This window comes from Alligator sinensis, unplaced genomic scaffold (genome assembly GCF_000455745.1).
Source record: "Alligator sinensis unplaced genomic scaffold, ASM45574v1 scaffold140_2, whole genome shotgun sequence".
Lineage (NCBI taxonomy): Eukaryota > Metazoa > Chordata > Crocodylia > Alligatoridae > Alligator > Alligator sinensis.
Window position 1 is genome coordinate 164,222 of NW_005843173.1, and position 13,957 is coordinate 178,178.

Sequence of the window (13,957 nt, forward strand, 5' to 3'; positions counted from 1 at the left end):
GGGGAGGGGCTGGAGCTGGAGCTGCGGCTGCTGACTAGCCAGGGCAGTGACTCGGACCCCAGGACTGGGGCGGGGAGAGAGCTGTGGGTGGCTTGTCCAGCGGCCACAGTTGGGAGAGCAGGGAAGGTGGCTTCCTGCCACTGCGTGCATGCCCGGGGGAGGCACGAGGAGCCATGTGACGCCCCAGCTTTGTGCGTGGGGTGGATGTAGGCTGCCCACTGTGGGCTCGGGGCTTTCCACTCTACTGCCTTTGCCCCGGGAGCCATGTACTGGCTGTGCATCTCTTGCCTACCCAGCAGCAATGGGGGCAGGGGACGTGGCACAGCCAATGTGTGGCTCCCAGGGCAAAGGTAGGAGAGACCTGAGCCCACAGCAAGCAGCCTGCATCCACCCTATGCAGAAAGCTGGAAGGTCACATGGCCTTCCATGCCTCCCCCAAGGATGCGTGCAGATTTACCTGCAAATTGGCTATCGTATGACTATTGGTTGATATGCCTGGTGTGGACTCAAATGATTTGTTAAACAGTAATCCTTTCTTCAACATCTATCAAAAAATTAGTGCAGAGGGTAGACATTCAATTATCCTTCCTAGAAGCCATATTGGTTTGCACGCCAAAAGTTTCTCTGGTCATTCTACTGTGGCATAAAGAGACCATCTAAATTATCTGTAAATATAGTTTGACAGTCTCCAACACTGAAATGTCTTGGCCAAAAGATGGATTCCCAGATTGCATCATAACTCAAAAATACTACTACAAACAACTTCAAATGAGCAAAAAAGAGAACAAATAAAAAAAAATGTCACATGGGATCAATTAAATAAATGTACAAGTACAGCATATTGCCCATAAATCCAGCATAGTCTGAAGAAGGTTCTTACATTCAGCAACCCATATTCCATAACAGTTATAAGATTGGCATGTTTGGGGCACATAAAGAGCATCTGTAGAGCAGATCAAAAATCCAGTTTTTGGATAAAACAATTTTGCTGAATTTTGGGTGGTTTGAGTTTGTTTGTTTTTTAAAGCAATTCTAGACAAAATGAACAGGAGTTTGGTTAGATGTTTTAATTTAAAAAGAAAACTTTAACTGACATTATATTATCTTTGCAAAATGTTTCAATTTTGAAATTGTTTTCTGTCACTGAAAACAATTGGTATAAAAATTTCAGTCAATATTAAGCTTTTTCTGACCATGGCAACTATGCTTTGAGTGTGTATATTTATTAGAGGCAAGAGAATTCATGTGGTTGTTTTTTTCCCCACATACTATGGCTAATTCTGAAAAACTGCTGCGAAAGGATATCAGATGACCTTATATCTGTCTGCTCAGCTTCCCTCTGTGAAACTGCAACAAAATGGCTGAGGTACCTACATCAGAAGGGTTCACAGACAGATGATTGCTATATCCTGCTAAGTCACTTTAACTAATCAGTCAAAATGATACACAGGCAAAAAGGTAAGAGATGTAGACAGACAGGTTGGAGCAAAGCGCAAAGGATGAGCAAACATATCAGCTTTGTTCAGAGAAAGGGGCTATTAAAGGAACAGTCCATCTGTATTCCACGAATAAATTCGACCAGTTCTTAATGCATGTGGACATTAGCATGACATAGACAGCGAGGGCTTCATTGCTGTCATTACCCAGAATACCACGACCACTCAGAACATCAGAGCAACTGCCCAGAGAGATCTCAAATCCCCATGTTCCTAAAGGTGGAAAGCCACTTTGCCTGATCTAAATGAGAAAACAGTTCAATACCTATAAAACACAACTCTGAAAGGGAACATAAACACTGCCCCATTTTTAGATAAGAAAAAAACGATACAAATTCTGAACACAAGAATACTTTACTACTACTCCTAATCGCCAACGACATTTACTTCTGCCATGGCTTGTCTATTTGCATACATTTTCTAAGTTACAAAAATGCCAGGGAGTTTTGATGAACAGCGAGCCAACACAGCTTGAGTGTTACAGGACTAAGAGTGGTTATTAACAGAGAAACTATGTAGTGACACACATGCAAAAAAGTATTGTAAAGCAGAATATTAACTAAGCTTGAAGAAAAATCACTGGGCTTTTCATATTGTGTTCTTGTATCAAAATTTAATAAACCTGATTTTCTAGCATCAGACCATTCCAATGTTTATGTTCTTGCTTTCTCTTTTCTAAATGCAGTGTTAGTACAGGAGAACAGACTTGAGAAAATAGCATTCTCATCTTACCTCAATGTTTGGATCATCACTGAAGGTTTAAAAAAAACGAACCAAATATTCCCAGCAGCATTTTACAGAAGACTGTAAACAAACACCTTGCTATTAATTCACTTACCAAGCTCTGCTGGTGTTCCCGCACAACTTCATCTGTGTTCCCAGAGTTTATGGCATCAGCAGAACCCCTGGAGTGAATTATAATGTTGAACTCTCATATATGCATAACTGAGATCATCATCTTGACTTCTTTAAAGCTCATGCCAATTTTCCTACCCTACCAAGAGCTGTTAAGAATTTAGTGAGAGTCTTAAAATCAGAATGGAATTATCCATTGCAAATGACAGTGTTCACCCTCTCTCAAAGGCATAAGGCAATCTTCAACTTAATCTGGATTTTCTCTGATTCCATTATAAAATAGGAACCCTGCAGGTACAGTCTACATATTAGATCACTATAGAGCTGATAGTCACATACATTATTTCATTTATCAAGGTAAGGTAATTATAATGAATCCTGAACCAATAAAGATGGATCACTCACTGCTGGTGTCATCTGATCCCGGCAGTCTTTCCTGCCCAAGTGCAGGAGGGCTGGACCCAGTGATCTGCATGGTCCCTTCCAGTCCCTAACAACTATGAAACTATGAAAACAGTTAATAATATCTGAAGTATTAACAAGACACAACATTAAAATAAGGGTAGTCTACAGTATGTTACACAGAAAACTATATAGAATAGATTAAATATAAGCAGAGAAGTAGTTCCCCTTTTAAAACATCATAAAAACAGTTAATTCTTTTAAAATAACTTTAGGAATTGCACTGTTTTATAATTCATACTTGATCACCATGATCAAAGAAGAAGAAAAATAAAAGAGACTGCTGTTTTTAATACTGCTTCAGAAAGCCTGTGAAACATGCCTATAATACACTTTAAAAAAAGACCTCACAGATTTGATATGATGCAGTTTGCCTCAATATAATTATACCATTGAATCCATATCAATTAAATAATAATATTGACCCTTCTTTGATTCAGACTGCAACACAATATTTTCAGGTTTTGTCACTTACTATGAACATAACGCTTGATTAAAGTATTAAAACAACAGCCCAGTATCAGGACAGCATAAGCAAGTTGCACGGGGTTTTAAATAATCTTTTCCAACTTAGTAAAATACTAAACGTCCTCTTCAAATAGTTGGTTCTGTTTCTAAAAACATCAGAGATGACCATTAATCTGATAGAAAATGAAAAGGATCTTATCTACAATAGGTATGTTCTGCATAGTCTGGTAACTCCCAATGAACATTCATGCAAACTGCAGACACCAGCAACTACGAGCGAACAAAATAAACGGCTGTCTTTTTCACTAAGCACTCAGCAGTGAACTACAAGAGACGGCTGAATTCTAATTCTGGCCAGCTGGCTGACACATAGACAACTTGAATACCAGTGCACCTCCTTGCTAATTATTAACACCCTTTTCACCCTGTGAACTGCAAAAGGATTGCATAGTCCTAGCATGAAGCAGCACCTGTATATTTAGAGTATTATGCAGAATCAAGAACAGAGGAATAACCCACAGCTGATAAAGTGAAACAGGCCATGCCCACTAAGATCTTAGTGCTAATTTTGTCTGGGTGCCAAATATAGCACTTGTTTCAAATGGCTACATTAATATTATTGACTAATAATTGTACTCAGAATGCACTTTGCTGGACAAAAAAACCCACAACTCTGTTTACAGACTTTCCCCCAAGTACAATATGACAAAACTCTGTAGAGCTGGCTAAGTCTGTTTCCCCCACTTGTCTAGCATTAGAAGGGGTAAGAAGAGATGACTACTTGATTTCAAAGGCAAACTATAAAAAGTAACACTGTGTGCTCCTCCTGCTTTTTCAAATATCATCAAATGACATGGCTTGCTGCTATGTGGCAATCAGTCCAAACTACAGTGGACAATACATTTGTTTTAATGTACATGATTGCCTTCCTAACACCTTAAGACTTTCCTCTAGAGCTTAACAAAAACTTCAGCTCAAGTCTGATCTTATAGATCATCCACAACTCTCCTTGGCTGGGGACACAAGTTACACATAAACCAGTTTAAGTGATCAGAAACTGTAACAGAACATAACTCGGTGAACTGTAGTATCAGAACTTAAGAACTTAAGTCCTGATACTACATTCAACCAGACTCATCTCAAACCAGTTTCAGCCATTTTGAAACTGGTTTATGTGTAGTGAACTTATGTTCTGTTACAGGTTTACAATCGGTGCCCCTGCTGCTACTGCCTGCAAAGGGAGGATTAAACCTCCCCCTTCCCTTCAGGCTACTGGTATCTGGCCACCATGGCCCTGGGTGCATGGCCCTCAATGCATAAGCAGAGCCTGTCAGTGCCCACGCCACCCCCCACACTCATCTTCTCTCAGCTGCGTTTCCCTCCAGCCCAGGGCTCACTCTAACACCCCCCGGCTTCTGGCCTGAGCCACTGCAGGCACATGCCTGCATTTCCGGAGTCAAAAGTGAATGTCTATTCGCTTGCAAATTGGTTCAATCTACACAGGTTAAACTAACATGCAAAGATTGAATCTTGGGCTTTTTTAATGTCTGTACCTAGCTCTTGGTTTTAGTGAATTATGTCACACTCTATAGGCTTTCTTGTTGCCTCACTTTTGCATGTCCTATTTTTAATACCTATAACTTGATTTTTAAATGTTCTGATCACTCATGAATACCAAACTTAGTCAATGGGAGATGTAGGTATCCAGGCCCACAGAAAATGAAATGGTTTTTTGTGCCCTAAAATTGAATCAGTCAAAATGAGTGGCTGCTTCTGAAAATGGTAGCCCAAGGACTCTATTCTGCTCACACTGAAAATTGAAAAGATTTGGTTTTGATCAATAAATCCAAGATTAGATCCTAATGAAATTCACTGTAAGGAAACACCGAAGAAATGTAAATTACCTTGCTATTTTTTTAAAGCAATAAAAGATATTCCAGTTACACTTAGCACATACAGAACTGTAATAATTTTTTTATAATTATAGTATCATTTTTAACTGTTTTAAATAAAAGAAACACAGACAGGTTAAATCAAGGTTATATAATTAAGTCCAGCTTTATGTAATTAAGTTCAATACCCTGAGCAGAAGACAGGTACCCATATCTAGCACAACAGCAATAAACAACTTAAAGTTTTAAAAAAAGGAAAATCAGTCAAAAATCAGTAAGAATATTAAAATGGTTGAGTCTAGTATTGATGTTATTTAAAGAAATGGGGTATAAAAGTATAGAGATCCCTGAACATTAAAAGGAAACAGGGAAGTAACAAGAAAGTCAACCTAGCTAAATGACAAAGTTCAAGATGTTTTACAAGCCAGAGATTGATCAATTTTTGTGAAATCTTGTTTACTTTCCTCCTTAAGATTAAAGTGTAAGCTGCAGCAAACAGCATTTTGGAAGGCTAAGAATCTGAATAGCAAACAGCAGGTAACAAAAATAGAATGACAGATCTAAGTATAACAGAACCAGAAAAGCCTGAGAGAGAATAGGTGGACTACCAAGGCCAAAAAGGAACAATTAAGAGCGATAAAGACATTGGTGACATGGTAAATTATTTTTTTTTCCATCCATCTTCACTATACACTTCGCTGTATGTTGAATGTTAGGGATGATTACTCCAGTTTTACTCTTCCCTGATAATTGAGATGAAGTTCTGTGAATTCCTGAGACGTCACAAAAGGTTTTAGATCAAGCTACTCAGAAAATTTGTCAGAATGATTCTCCAAAGGAAAGCTGCCATTCATAGCACTGACATTTTTTATAAGAAAATTATGATTTTCCTATTGGGAAAACCAAATGAAATTACCTTGTCCATTTCATTTTCTGCCTACATAGAGAAAGCAACATTGACAAGGCCCTTCCAGCTGGGTGTGGAGAGCTGCAGTCAGGCTAATGTGAGGTAGGGAGGTAGAGAGCTTGGGTGATCAGCCTTTTTGCCTGCCCTGTAGCCCCAGTGCTGGACATCTAGGGATCTCAGACATCCTGGGCATGTCTACACGGTGGTGGCAGAGAACTCAATCTCAGCCCCATCCATCCACTCCTTCTCCAAGAGCACAGCCCTGGAAATGAGGCAATGAGGATGCAGCAAGTCCCCTCTCGAACATCTCAGAGACCCACAATGCTAAGTCACCCCCAGGGCATCCTCACCCCCCCAATTCTGAGGCTGAAGCAGCAGTGAGGCTCACTGACTCAGAAGTGAGACTGGGCTCTGTGCTAATTTATCTCCTCTTCTTATACTCTCCTTTTTGGACATCGTTTCACAGCATCCAAGGAAGCGAGCTGCAGCTCATGAAATCTGTGTAACATATCTATATCTATATATCTTGAACTCTCATTAGTCTACCAAGTGAAAATCTACCCTTACTTCTGCTGCAACATAGACAGACCTCATGCCTCCCCACGAAGCCCAAATGCCCACCAGGGGTGCATCCTTATGAACACACACATGAAAACTGCAGCGCTGCAAACTGTGTACACTGTACGTGCACACATTCTCTGTGATGCAGCATGGTGGGTTTCTTTTGACACTGAGAGATTCTGGTGTAAAAAAATATGACAAAAAAAAAGTGGTGTGGTGCACACTGCAGCCACATGCACCCCACAGCTTCTTTTTTTTGTGAGGGGGGGGGAAGGGGGGAGGTAGTATTTTTTTGCTGCAACAAAACCAGAGCCTGGCCAGCCAGTCATGCTCTGGCTGCCTGCCAGGCTCTAAATGCCTGGATCACCATCACTGCAGAGCCCAGGTAAGGCTGCTGGGGCCAGCCCAGGTACTGGCCCCAGCCTCCACTGCCCCACCCAGGACAAGCTGCTACACACCAGAGTACGAGTGCAGGCGTGTGCCTGGGAACAACTAGCAACAGCACAAGTTTGCACTGCTGCTATTTGTCCCCAGGGAAATGCATGTTCCTGCTTATGGGGACATGTACCCCCTGGTTTTCCCTGGGGACAAACAGCAACGGCACAATATGTGTCACTGCTACTTGTCCCCGGGAAACACTCATGTCACGCATGTGCTGGCATGCAGCAGGTTACCCTGAATGAGGTAAGGGAGTCTGGGGCCAGCAACTGTGCTGGCCCCAGCAGCCTTATCTGGGATCCTGAGGGCCTCTAAGAGCTTCAGCTGAATCCTGCAGTGAGGAGCCTGGCTGGCGGCCACAGCATGGCTCCAGAACAGGCTCCAGTTTTGGGTGGCGCACGCTGCCACCATGTACACTGGCCCACTTTTTTTTTTTTAGGGGTGGATTTTTTTGACCCCAGAATCTCGAGGTCAAACCCCACCCCCATGCTGCAAAAGAGCAGTGTGGGGAACGCCTGCATGTGCAGTGTCCTCATTATCTTTCACTTTCTACCTGCATAAAAAAATACTAACTTCAAGAGAAGAGAGGGGTACCACTGTTCTCTCAAATCTGGATTTTACTGGAAATCCTCTCTCTCAAAGGTTGTTTTTTTTTAAGTACTTTTCATCAGGATTAGGGACATAAAGTTTTTTTTAAAAAATTTAAAACATTTTTTTGGGGAGCAATTTCCATTTTCTGGTCTATTCTAGTTCCAGAATAAAGTAATAATGGATGGATATGACACGTCCTCAGCACTGCATGGCATATGTGCAAGGGTCCCAAAGGAAATTAGGGATGAAGCAAGGAAGCTGTTAATAAAAAAAACCCAACTGCAAATGAAGCCAAGGAGAGTTCTAGGAGTAAAAGAAGGTAACAGCCTCAAGGAGAACAGAAATTCAACCAACAGGACAGTTGCAACAGGACTATGGGATTTATGACAAAATGCTGGGGAAGTAAGTTGCTAGGTAAACTAGAAACCATTCAGAAGACATGACTGATTTAATTCCACTTCAGTGCCATTACAAAAGTAAGATGGGCCCTACAATGTCCTAAAAGATGAAAGAAACTCAAGATAATAGAGAAGATACTCAGAAAGATCAGTGCATTTGATACAATATGGTGGGCTTTTTTCCCTCTTCCTTTTGTGTGTGCAGCTTCTTTCAGGATATTTTTTGTTCTCTTGGAGGATGATTCGTGTAATGACAATTCAAAACCTCTTGAAGTCAAAGGAAAGACTCCAATTGACTTCACTGGGCCCAAGATAAGGTTCTAAACTTCAAGGACAAGATAATGGACTTTTGTATATTAATACTCATCACCACTTTCTTCTGTGTTATTTTACATTTGGAAATTGGAAATGGCACGCTGTGCCCTAATGTCGCTGTTACAAAATCCCATAGAGAAACAGAACTAGATACTTCATCCCTGAAAAATCTAATTAAATTTTTCAAGTTCAGGAGATACAGGGCGAGTGGGTTTGTTTATTTGCCAAGCTAGATCTTAGCTTTTCATACATAGTCATTAAAATGATGTTGAGATGAGCCATCTCATTAATCACAGTATTTTAATGGTTAGTGTAAACAAGGCAGAAACAGTCACTTGAGTTCACAACAGTAAGAACATTTCTGAACTTACTAAGAGGGGAACAGTGTCAGAATTAGTAAAACAAAGTGTTTTTTGTGATCATTACAGCTTTAAAACAAGAACAGTAGTTTTAACTAGGAATGATCCCACTTGAGTTACAGCATACTGTGGCAAGAGGAGTATGGAATCTTTTGGCATCTGACCAGATGTATGCAGAGATGCTGCAAATACAGGCCTTTTCATCTGCAATCCTATGCTACTTTCTATTTCTTAGGCACATTCCTTGCCTGCCTTGCTGTGTTCCCATGTGTGTCTTTATCATTACTGTTTCTTTTTCACAGGTGTTTCTGTGGCTGGCCACTCTTTATCCAATGAACTATGCACAAAGAAGAATCACAGATGACTACAGCTCTCTCTCCTTTTTTATCTGTTTCCCAGCACAGTTCCTATCCAAGGATTTTGGGAGAGCACATCTAATTATCATAACAACTGCTGCCTAAACAGAGAAACATTTGCACTGAGCAGTGTTACACTAACCTACTGCTCTCTTGTCTTGTGAATGAGCCCCTTTTCAGAGGACTGTAAACCTACTGGCTCCGTATGTTGCAAGGGCAGACATTCCTAGTCTGTTCACTATTCCAACAGGAATAGTGAGAGCTTTGGACTCTCCTTGGGTTCAATTAGGGGGCTGTTTAAATTGCCTTTGGTGGCCAAATGCATGCTGAAGATTTAGTCCAGACTGTATCCAGTGGTATGGTCTGTTGATTACATGCAAGGAGGTAAGAGAAGAAATTGATCTTCTTGCATGTCTCATTCTCCCCTTCAAAAAGAAGCTAGTTTTGGCCAGCCATTTTGTTTTTCCCCAGCACACTTGAGCGTGTCAGTGATAAGCAGGATGAAGAGTAGCATTTCCATTTGCTCAGCTGCACGTCTGTCTTCTGCACGACTTTCATCGCTTTTGGCTGGTGTGGGACTTGGCTCATCAAGCCTCAATAAAGCAATGCTATAATCTGTTGTCCCCATTCAATAGATGGTACAAGTAATTGACTGCATGTGATTTTTCCCCATATTAAATTGAATACATTAAAGCAGTCTCATTAGGTCAGTCAGAAACTGTTGAGATCAAAATACAATTTATGGAAGGAAAATACACCAGTGAGTGTTAATTGCTCCACAGAAGAGTATTAAATATTTAAGATCTCTAAAAAAAGAGAGATGAAAAAGACAAATAATTTAATTATTCAGTTTTGAGCTTCTGATAATTCTATCATTATTAAATCATTACAATCACCCAGAGCCTTTAGTTAAACTGACTCTGATATATTTTGGGTTTCTAATTGACCTGCCTTCATATAACAAAATGTGAAACAAATGCTCTTAATTAACATATGCTTTTTGGTAATTAAAAGAAAACATAATTTAAATGAATGATCCAACATTGGCAGAGTTCTTGGGAATCTCAAATGAACTAGGGGCTGGACAAGAACAGAACACAAGTACAGCCCTTGCCCTCAAGGGTTTAATCTCTTAGGCAGGAGACAGGCACTGCAACAGATAAGAAAAGCATAAAGCAGAACACAAGAAATGCACTTTCTTCCCTCCCAAGCTCACAAAAGTTCACCCCACCCTAATCTGCTTACCCAGCAGCCTCTCAAAAGGGGGAAGAAAAAGGGCAAGGGGTGGCAAAAGGGATCAGAAGGATCCCTCTGGCCAGTCTTCCTCCCAATGGGTCCACATTTCCCCAAAGCAGGGTGAAAGCAGGCATAGGCAGTGGAAGGTCAAGGCTAATAGGGCTAGCCCCACCCTGCTAACCCAACTTACCAACTATAAGTTCATCACGGGGGCACAGGGGGAATTGGTGAGGATTTATTCACCAAGGCGCCCCCGGGGGTTACAAGAAATAATGGCCACAAGCTAGCAGAGAGCAGATTTAGATTGGACATTAAGAAGAACTTCTTCACAGTTAGAGTGGCCAAGGTCTGGAACGGGCTCCCAAGGGAGGTGGTGCTCTCCCCTACCCTGGGGGTCTTCAAGTGGAGGTTAGATAACCATCTAGCTGGGGTCATCTAGACCCAGCCCTCTTTCCTGCCTATGCAGGGAGTCGGACTCAATGATCTATTGAGGTCCCTTCCGACCCTAACATCTATGAATCTATGAACTTTTGGCAGCAGCTGGCAACAACAGCAGCACCACAATGCCACTGTCCCGCAGCACCTGGTGCCACTTGGTGTACAGCCCCTTCTCCGCCACCACATAGAGCACCAGCGTGTGCTAGCCCCACAACAGCCCCGTGGGAGGGAGGGGTGGGACTCAGCCCCCCAAATACTATTTTCCCCCACCACTTCTGAAGGCGGGGATGAGGGTAAGAGTTCCTTGGGTGCCTCCTCCAAAGGGAGTATAGAAAAGACAAAAGGCCTGCCACAATGGCCAAAAGCAATTCCATCTGCTGCATACATGTATGCTTTGCCAGCTGGTGCCTTGCCCACTCAGCCCTCCATCAGCTATACAGGCTTTGGTGCCCAGCAAAGCAGCCACAGCTATGGCCAATCAGCTCTACGGAAATCCGCAGCTACTTTATCTCTGCCCACTGCTTGGGCAGTTCAGGCTTCATCCCTGGCATCATCAGCTGGTATGGGGTAGGCTGCCACCTGCTCCCTGCCATGCCTGAATGGGGAGACCCTCTGTGTGGGTGCTGGCATGGGTAGTACAGGACCCCAAAATCATGGTGGCTTCTAAGATGTACAGACAAGTTGTGCTGGTTTTTGTCATGGAGGCTGTCATCAGACAGTGCGGGAGAAAGTGGCCCTCTGTGTGGTGAGTTTATGTCCACTTTGAGCCCTTCAAGGACCTGGGGAACAGGAGGGTGTTCAGCTCTGTACCTCCCTTCATCCCCAACATGGCCCTCACTTCCCCACTTCTCAGCCTGGAGAAATTCATTTCCCAAGTCACAACTCTTGTGATAGGATGCGAAGACTCAGGCCTCTGTCACATGCAATGCTTCCGTAGCCAGGTCACCATCTAGCTGATGGGATGCACAAAAGCAGAGGTAGAGAGGTCCTTCATGGTGAGGTAGGCACTACCCCATCACTACCACTCCCTAGTCACTCCCTCCACCAAGGGCTGACACATCCCAAGCCCACACAAATGCCAAGTGGGAGCTGGTCCCCAAGGTACAGCAAGCAACAACCTTTGCCAAGTAGGAGAGCTAGATGCAGCTCAATCCCTCCAACCTGGAGGAGGTCTCCCTCATGCTATCAAAGAGGGGGACTGCCAACAAGGTTGGTCCCTACACCTCAGGAGCTGCACCTGAGAACCTAGTCCTGGAGAAAAATCAGATGGATGGAAACAAATCCTTCTGGTAGTTCCGAGAAGCCTGGCATGAGCAGAGGTGGGACTTTGCAATGGAGATGGTGTCACATGGGGAATGTTTGTGTGACACTTGTGCTGCAACTACCTACAGGGGCAGAGCAAGCAGAGGGAGGTGGCCATGGAGCACCTCAAGAGGGAGGGTTTTGAAGCTGGAGAGACACCTTTCTGCTAAACCAGAGGAACCTGCCTATTTGCGGAGAGTGCCAGGAGAAATGGGAAGAGATCCCATATCTGGACAACAGCCATGCCCACAGTGCATTCACTTGGTTGCGGATATAGGTTCTCTGGGAGATGGACTGTGGCTTCCACTTTTTCTCAATAGTCTAATGTGGGGTGTTTAAGCAGGGCACATACCCTGGGCACCACCTAAGCAGATGGGCACCAGAAGGATATAAAAGGGGTGCCTCACCCTCCCATCCCCCATTCCACCTGCACTTTCCAGCTGCAGGAAGTAGTGGCACAGACAATGTATGTCCTGGAGAACAAAGTGGGAATCGTAATTTTGTAAAGCGGCAGTGGAATCTGCTGCTGCTAGGGGAAGAATTGACTCCATTTTCTCCTATCAAAATCAGTATTTTTCTGCCCTATTAACATCAGCTTTGATAGCAAATAATGGGGTAAAATTTCCCCCCTCCCACCCTTGCTAGCAACAGTGAACTCTACTGCTACTCTACAGAATTACAATTCTAAGAATACCTTACACTCCATGACACACACTGCCTGGATTCTGCTTGCTGCTGTCCCAAAATCAAAGCAATGAGGGAGGAGCAGGGAAGAGTGAGAGAGGACTGCCCTGGGTGCATTCTTCCCATATTATGCCTGTGCTGCTTTAAGGCCCTGGAGAAGAGGTGGGATGCCAAGAAGTACATCACTTGCCTCCTGGAGGAGAATGGCAGCCCCCTTACAGATCCTGGGGAGCTGTGAAAAAGGGTAAGGGCATTCTACACAGGATTCTTCTCCCACATCTGAGAAGATCCAGGAGGTAAGGTCCTGTTGGAGGGACTGCCAAAGGTCAGCATGGGTAATCAAGATCAGCTGGAGAATCCACTTGCTCTATAAGTTATTGGAAGACCTCTGCCTAATGCCCGCCAACAAGTTTCCTGGCATCCACAGGCTGAAAGTGGAGTTCTGCCATGCATTCTGGGATGGCCTGAGTCCAGCACTTGCCATGGTCTAGACAGAATCTGAAGGAAAAGTGGAGCTCAACCTGTGCAGGAGAGCTGCATTGATCCTGCTGCCCAAAAAGGGAGACCCCTGCAACCTGAGGAACTGGTGTCCAGTTTTGCTTCCCTGAATGGACAACACGGTTGTGGTCAAAGCCATCTCATGTGGCACCCACAAGGCCAGCCCAGCCTGAAGAAAGAGAACATTGGGAACCTTCAAGCCATGGGGCGGCCAGCACTACAGCACAGGTAAGCAACGAGAAGGTAAGAAATAAGGGGCCCCTTGGGATTCGGAACGGGGGGGCAGCAAAGGCACCAGTCGCAGGGCTCAAGTGCCTATATACTAATGCTAGGAGCATGGGGAACAAGCAGGATGAACTAGCGCTCCTGCTTGCACAAAACACCTATGACTTAGTGGGGCTAACGGAAACCTGGTGGGATTCGTCCCACGACTGGGCAGTACATATTGAGGGCTATAGCTTGTACAGAAAGGACAGGGTGGGGAAGAAAGGGGGAGGGGTTGCGCTCTATGTCAGTGAGCAATATACGTCAACCCTCATCAAGACAGAATCCAAGGATGAGGAGGTAGAAGGATTGTGGGTTAGGCTACGTGGGGGGCAAGGAGAAAGGGATTTGGTGGTAGGGGTCTGCTACAGACCCCCACACCAAGGGGAAGAAATAGATTCGGGGCTCCTGAGGCAGCTCTCGGAGACCACAAAAGC

The 13,957-nt window shown here is 43.7% G+C and overlaps 1 protein-coding gene across 12 annotated transcripts in view; it reads right to left on the reverse strand.

Moving 5' to 3' along the window:
* PAK5 (p21 (RAC1) activated kinase 5) overlaps nucleotides 1-13,957 on the reverse strand; it is a 264,702-nt gene that overhangs the window by 163,937 nt on the left and 86,808 nt on the right. Inside the window, exon 1 of one of the 12 annotated variants that reach the window (XM_025194239.1) lies at nucleotides 2,335-2,413. The exons of the other annotated variants lie outside the window; for them this stretch is intronic. The gene's annotated coding sequence lies outside the window, so the exon portion shown is untranslated. Of the gene's footprint in view, nucleotides 1-2,334; nucleotides 2,414-13,957 lie in introns of those variants that run through there. 12 annotated transcript variants of the gene reach the window in all.